Raw genomic sequence first — 7633 nt, 5'->3', positions numbered from 1 at the left:
TAAAATCATAGGGGATTTTATTTCTTTAAAGGTTGGGAGAAATGGGTCCCTGATGATATGGGGTAGGGTTTTAAGGAAAATTAGTTTTTAAAAGGAGTTCATATTTTCAATGTTTAGCTAACTACCATAATCGTGGGGCCTCCTTCTCGTTTCAAAAACCAGCCCCCTGCACACTCTTTCCCTCCTACCTACCTTCCCCGTTCCTTTTTAACCCCTTTTCACGCTTCAGTCCCTGCCAGTACTCTCCCATCCAGAACAAAACTCCCTCTTTTCTCTTTCTCTTTCTGATTCTCCCTCATTCCCCTCTCTCTCTCTCTCTCTTCCCCCCCTCCCCTTTTCCTCCTTTTTCCCTCCTCCTCCCCCCTCCCTTTCCCTCTCTCTCTCTCTCTCTCTCTCTCTCCTCTCCTCTCTCTCTCCTCCTCTCCTTCTTCCCCCTCTCTCTCTCTCTCTCTCTCTCTCCTTCTCTCTCTCTCCCCCCCTTCTCTTCCTCTCTCTCTCTCTCTCTCGTTTGCCCCACTCCCCGGCTTTCCTCTCTTTTTCCTTTCCCCCCCTTTCCCCCCCCCCCCCTCTCTCCTTCCCTGGGCCCTCCTCCGGGCTCCTTCTCTTTGGGGGGCTAAGGTCGCTTTTTTTCCCTTTTTTTGGGAAGAAAATTTTTTTTTTTTTTTTTTAGGGGGGGGGGGGGGTAAGCTTTTGGGACTGGGGCGGGTTTCTTTTTTTGGGGATTTTTTTTTTTTTTTTTGGGGGGGGGGGGGGAGGGGAAAGGAGGGGGAGGGATATTATAAAATATATATAAAACCCACAAAAAAACCCCCTTTCCCTTTCCCCAATTTTCCCTTTTTTTTCATTTCCCCCTCCCTCTCTTTCCCCCCCCCCTCCCCCCCCTCCCCCCCACCCTTTCCCCCCCCTTCCCCGCCCCTCCCCCCCCCTCCCCCCCCTTTTCCCCCCCTTGCCCCCCCCTTTTCCCTTCCCCCCCCCTTTCCCCTTTCCCTTCCCCTTTTTTTCCCTTTTTCCCTTTCCCCCCTTTTCCTCCTTTTCCCCTCCCACCCTCCCCGGGCTCCGGTATGGGAGCTAGCCGGAGTGTCGAGAATGTTTCATTATGCTCCAGCTTTTGGCCCAAGTTTCGCCCGATCCAAAAAAAAAGGGGGGAAAGGCTATCAAATGCCCCTTTATTCCGGGGGGAAAAGCCTGACCAGAGGGGCCGCAGTGTAACGCTTGTCAGGGAAAAAAACCCCGATATTTTTTTTTTTCCTTCTCTCCGACTTTTGAAAGGGAAAAATTTTGGTTTTTGAGATAAGGTTTTGGGCAATAGAAGCTTTTGGGGGCCCTTTTATGGCGTCACTTCAAACCCCCTAAATGACTGCGGGGTGGCAAATAATGGGGGGAGGGGAGAAAATGATATATGTGGAAATACTTTCACGAGACTGAGAAAGGCAAATAAACAGGAAGAGAGAGAGAGAGAGAGAGAGAGAGAGAGAGAGAGAGGAGAGAGAGAGAGGAAGTTTGGGGAAAGAGGGGAAGAGAAAAAACCCCCGGGAGAGAGAGAAAAGGAGAGAGAAAGGAAAGAGGGAGAGAGAGAAAAAGGGGAAGAGGGAGAGAGAGGGAAAGAAAAAAAAGAAAAAAAAGGGGCGAGAGAGAGAGGAAAGAGAGGGGGGGAGAGATATAGAGAGAAAGAGAGAGAGAGAAGAGACGAGAGAAAAGAGGGGGAGAGAGAAAGAGGGGAAAGAAAGAGGGGGGAGAGAAAAAGAAAAAGGGAAAGAGAGGGGGAGTGAGAGAAAGAGAAGGGAGAGAGAGGGAAAAAACAAAAAAAATATGAAAGAAAAAAAAAGGGAAAGAAAAGGGAAAACGGATGGGGGAAAACGAGAAAAAAAAGGGAAAAGGGGGACATAAGCAGATGGGATGATAGAGAGAGAGAGGAGAGAGAGAGAGAGAGAGGAGACCCCAGCACCCGTAGGGGCTGAGGCATAACTTGACACCCTTTTTTTTTCATTAACGATGTTTTGCCCCGGGTTGTATGCGGGGGGACCCCCTCCCTAAATCCCCCCCCCCCCCCCCCCCATTCCTCCTCCCCCCCCCAAAAATTCCCCCCCAAATTCATTTTTCGACTCCAATTTTTTCCCTTTCCCCCCCCCCCCCCTTCCCCCTTTCCCCTTTTCTCCCCCCCCATTCCCCTTTTTCCCCCTTTTCCCCTTCCCCCCTTCCCCCCCCCCTTTCCCCCTTCCCTTTTCCCTTCCCCTCCCCCCCTTCCCCCTTCCCCTCCCCTTTCCCCCCTTCCCCTTCCCACCTTTACCCTTCCCCTTTCCCCCTTTCTTAACTTTCACATCGGGTCGGGTTTTATCCTTTTTAATTTTTTTCCCCTTTCCAGTCTCGAAAAACCCCTTTAAAATCTTTTATGGATTTTGATATTTTTTAAAAGGGTTTGGGGGAGCAATGGGTCCCTGAGATATGGGGTAGGATTTTTAAGGAAAATTTGTTTTTAAAAGGAGTTCAATTTACCCAAGGGTTTAGCAAAACTCCCCATATTTTCGTGGGGCCTCCTTCTCTTTTCCAAAAACCAGAAACTCTCCCTACACCTTTCCCAAACCTCCCTTTCCCTTTCCCGTTCCGTTTCCCCCCTTTTTGCACGTTTCAGCCCCTGCCAGTACTCTCCCATTCCTTGAACAACACTCTCTTTTCTTTTTTTTTCTGATTCCCCCTCATTCCTCTCTCTCCTCTTTCCCCCTTTTTTCTTTCTGTTTCCCCCCTCATTCCCTCTCTCTCTTTCTCTTTCTCTTTCTGATTCTCCCCTTTCCCCCTCCTCTTTTTCTCTCCCCTTCTTTTCCTCTTTTTCCTCTCTCTCCTCCCCTTCTCCCCTTCTCTCTTTTTCCCTCTCTTTTCTCCCCTCTCTCTCTTCTCTCTCTTCTCTCTCTCTCCTCTCTCTCCTCCCCCACTCCTTTTTTCCCCCTTTTTCCCCTCCCTCCATCCCCCCCTCCCTTTCCCTCTTTTCTCTCCCCTCTCCCCTCTCTCTCCTTTCTCGCTCTCTCTCTCTCTTTTCTCTCTCTCTTCTCTCTCTCTCTCTCTCCCCTCTCTCCTTCTCTCTCTCTCTTTTTCCCCTCTTCTCTCTCTCTCTCTCGTTTTTCCTTTAACACGAGACCCCAAAGGTTTTTTTCCTCTCTCATTCCCACTTTCCCCTTTTGAAGGGAACCCGTGTCACCCCAGCGCTCTCTGCTGCCTTCCCTAAAGGGCTCCCCCCGGGCTCACCTTTTCGTTTTTGGGGGAGGCCTGAAGGCGTTTTATTTTCTTCTTGGGAAGAAGAATTTTTTTTTTTTTTTTTTTTAGGGGGGGGGGGGGAGGGGTAAAGTTTTTGGGGGGCCTTTGTGGTCGGGGTTGGGTTTTTAAAGGGTTTTTGGGGTTTGGGATCTGTTTCTTTTTTTTTTTTGGTCGAGAGAGAAGAGGGAGGGGGGAAAGGGGGGAGGGGGGGGGAAGGGGGAAGGGGGGGAGGGGGGGAAGGGGGGGAAAGGGAGGGGGGGGAAGGAGAGATGGAGAAAAAGGGGGGGAAGAGAGGGAGAGAAGGGGGAGCAGAGGGGGAAAGGAAAAGAGAAAGAGGGGGGAGAGAGAAAGAGAGAGAGAGAAAGAGAGGGAGAGAAAGGGGAAGAGAAAAAGAGGGGGAAGAAAAAGGAGAGGGGGGGAAAGAGAGAGAGAGAGAGAAGCGGGGAGAAAAGGATCGGGACAAAAATTAAGGGAAAAAAAGAAATTTTTTTGGTTGTTAAGGGCCAACCCTTGCCTGGGCACGTACTTAGTGCTTGGATTGTAAGCTCAAAAAACAGGTTTTTTAAAAGTTAGTACCCAGTTCCCTTTCATCATCCAACCCTTTTTGATAGTTTTTAACGAAAAAATTTTTTGGGCTTTTCGCAAACCTATCACATCCTATGATATAAACCCACAAAAGTTTAAAAAGGGAAAAAAGGATTTTTATCTCGGGGGCCCCTTTAAAAATGCCCATTAGGTTAAAGTTTATTTTTGGGGGAATTCAGGTTTGGGTCATTAGTTTTTTAAACCAGTGGGGTTTTGGGAAAAGGGAAAAAATTTCCCCGGGTCTCTTTATTCAGGACAAGTTTTTCCAGATTAGAATTTTTAAATTTTTTTTTTTCTGTCCCCAGGTCCCCGGGAAAAAACATGGGGGGCCCAAACTAGTTCAGATATGACACGCAAAAAAAAGCAAAACTGAAAATGTAGCGAGGAAAAAAACTGGGGACGGGAAGAAGAGAGAGAAAGGGAAAAAGCAAAAAAAAAAAAAGAAAAAGGGGAAAAATTAATTTTTGCAATACTGAACACTACTGTGTTTGGCAAAAGGCAAAGAGAGCAGAAATCCACAGACAGCGCTAATCATTGCCGGGCAAGTTTTCATAGTGCCAATTTGAAAGCAAATTTCCCCAAAATTATCTCCCCCCCCCACATCTCCCTTTCCCGCCTACCCTTTACTCCCCTACCCCCTCCTGTGTCCCCCCTATCCCTCCCCTTTTTACCCCCCCCCCCTACTAAACCCCCTTTCGGCCTTCCTACCCAACCCCCCCCTCTACTTATCCGACCCCCCTCCTACCCTTTTTCTCCCTTTTAACCCCCGTCCCCCTCTTCCCCCCTTCCCCTTTCCGCTTCTCTCCCCCTACATCCCTTTTCTTATTTCCCCCTTCCAAAGGAGTTTTTTGGATGATCAGTTTTGCAGCTGTGGAGTTTCCTGTTTCAAACCCCCCCCTTTCAGCAGGGAATAAAAACAGGATTTCCAAAGTTGCAGAGAGAGAGGTAAGGAGAGAGGGGAGAGCGGGGGGGAGGGAAAAGAGAGAGAGGGAGGAAGGAAGGGGAGAAAAAAAAAGGGAGAGAGAGAGAGAGGGAGGGGAAACGAAGAAAGAGAGGAAGAGAGAGAGAGAAGAAGAGAGAGGGAGAAAGAGAGAAAAGACGAGAGGAAGGGGAGAGGGAGGGAGGGAGGGAAGGGGGAGAGAGGGGAGAGAGGGGGGGGAGGGAGAGAGAGGGAAAGGGGGAGAGAGAGAGGGAAAGGGGGAGAGAGAGAGGGAGGGGGAGAGTGAGGAAAAGGGGAAGAGAGAGAAGAGAGAAAGAGAGAGAGGGCGGGGAGAGGAGAGGGAGAGGAGAGAGCGAGGAAAAGGAGAGAGAGGGGGAGAGAGGGGAGGAGGGGGAGCGAGAGGGAGGGAGGGAGGGGACGAGGGGAGAGAAAGGAAAAGAAGGGCAGACAAAAACAGGGCAGACCGACAGACAGCCCCCCCCAAAAAAAGGGCAGACAGGGGCAGACAGACAGACAGAGAGAAGCAGACACTGACACACAGATAGAGTAATGACCCAAAATGGAAAAGATCCCAAAATCCTTTTTCCCCGAAAAAAGCCTCCCCCGGTCCTGCCCTCAGGGCACCTTTTCTGAATTCGCCCCTCATTTATTTTTCTCCTCCCTTTCCCCCTTCCCCCCTCCCCTCCCTAAATCCTACCTCTCCCCCCCCCTCCCCCATCATCCCGATTCAAGCCAAAGGGCGGAAAAGGGCCCCTTAAGCAGAAAACCCCCGGGTCGAATTTCTCCCCCGCGTTTTCCTTAAAATAAGGTTCCCAACCCAAGCACATTAAAGGGGAAAAGGCCCCCCCCCCGGGTTTTTTTTTCCCCGGAAAGCCTCCCGGTTCGAGGATCGGGTTTTCACGCCTCGTTCGTGGGGTTTTCGTTCGTGTGGAAGGGGATCCGGGTTGTAGCCCGGGATTTATAAAGATGATAGGACGGGGGGGTAACGAGGGAAAATTGGGGGTTAGGGGTGCCCCTGTATGGATGTTTAAAATAACATATGTTTAAGAAGACCTTTATACAAAGGGACGGTTTTTTTATTTCGTTGGGCCCCGTCGTCCCCGAATTCAGATGAATTTTTTGCACAGATTATATATTCGGAGAAAAAAGAATAATGTACACACACAGACAAAACCCACAAACACACACACACACACACACACAAAACACACACACACACCCAAAACACCCCACAAAACACACACACACAACAACACACACACCCCCACACCAACACCCCCACACACACCCACACACCCCACACACACACACACACCCCACCCACACACACCCCCACACCAAACAAACCACATACAAAACACAAAACAAAACATACACACCACACACAAAAACACACCCAAAACACCAAAAACACACCACACACAATATTTTAAAATTTTTTATATATATATTTTATATATAATATTTTAATATAATATATATAAATATATACACACATTTATACACACATTCCCTACAAATTTACACCCCCCGATAGATAGATAAATAAAGGTTTGAATAGATAATATGTGTTGGGGTGTATATATAATATATATTAATATATTAAAATATAAAATTTTTATAATTTTATATATATGTTATAAAAATATGTATATATATATGGGATAATATATATATTAAAATATATAATATAAAAATTTTTAAAATATATGTATATATATTAAAATTTATATATTAATATTAATTATATATAATATAATATAAAATTTTAAAAAATATATAACACACCCCAAACTAATTTTAATCTAATCTAAACCCATTTTTCTTTTCTATTATCTATCTATCTAAAAATATATATATTATTTATATATATTTTAAAATTATAATATATAATTATATTTATTAATATAATTTTATTTAAAAATATTAATAAAATTTTTATAAAATATATATACATATATAATATATATATTATATATTCCCTTATTATATATAAAATATAAAATATATATAATATATTTAAAAATGTATGTTTATAATGTTTTATAAAATTTTGTATACATAATTATATTAAAATAATATATAAATATATATATTTTAATATTATATAAAAGTATATATATATTTTTATAACAAATTATATATATAAATTAATTAAAATTTTTATATATTTGTTAAAATTAAATTTTATATAATAAATATATACTTTTTATATAATAGGGATAAATATGTATATATATAAAATATAATATATATAATATATTTAATATATGTATTTTATAAAAGGATATATATATATTTTTTTTTTAAACGGGGGGGAAAGTTTGAACCGCCTGGTTTACAGCATGATTTCTTGTAGGGTTTATGTTTTTGGGTGCTCTTGGAAGTGAGGGACGTGGTAGGGGCCCAGTTCCTTTCCCCGGAGAGTGCCGGTGTTTTCCTTTTTGGTAATCTTTTCTCTATTTATCCGGGGCTTGCGCCAGCATGACTTGGGTTGGCTTGGGCCAACCCCGTGACTAGGAGGCAATCGAGGTGAAGTTTTTTGCCCAAGAGAACAAAAGCGCCCGGGCCGGGGGGGTCGAACCCTCGAAAATCAGATTTCCGTCGTGGGCAGTCTTTGAGTCCGACGCCTTTTAACCACTCGGGCCCCCACGGCCTATTAATATATTATATATATATATATTAAAACATATAATATATTATTTTATATATATATATATATATAAATATATTATATATAGTGTTAATTAAAATAATGTATATATATATATATAATATAAATATATTTTAAAATATATTTTTTATTTTGTATAACATAATTTTGGATATAACATATATATATATATTTTAAAAATATATAAT

The sequence above is a fragment of the Penaeus monodon genome, chromosome 16 (genome assembly GCF_015228065.2).
Source record: "Penaeus monodon isolate SGIC_2016 chromosome 16, NSTDA_Pmon_1, whole genome shotgun sequence".
In the NCBI taxonomy this organism is placed as follows: Eukaryota; Metazoa; Arthropoda; class Malacostraca; order Decapoda; family Penaeidae; genus Penaeus; species Penaeus monodon.
This window is presented reverse-complemented; position numbering follows the sequence as displayed.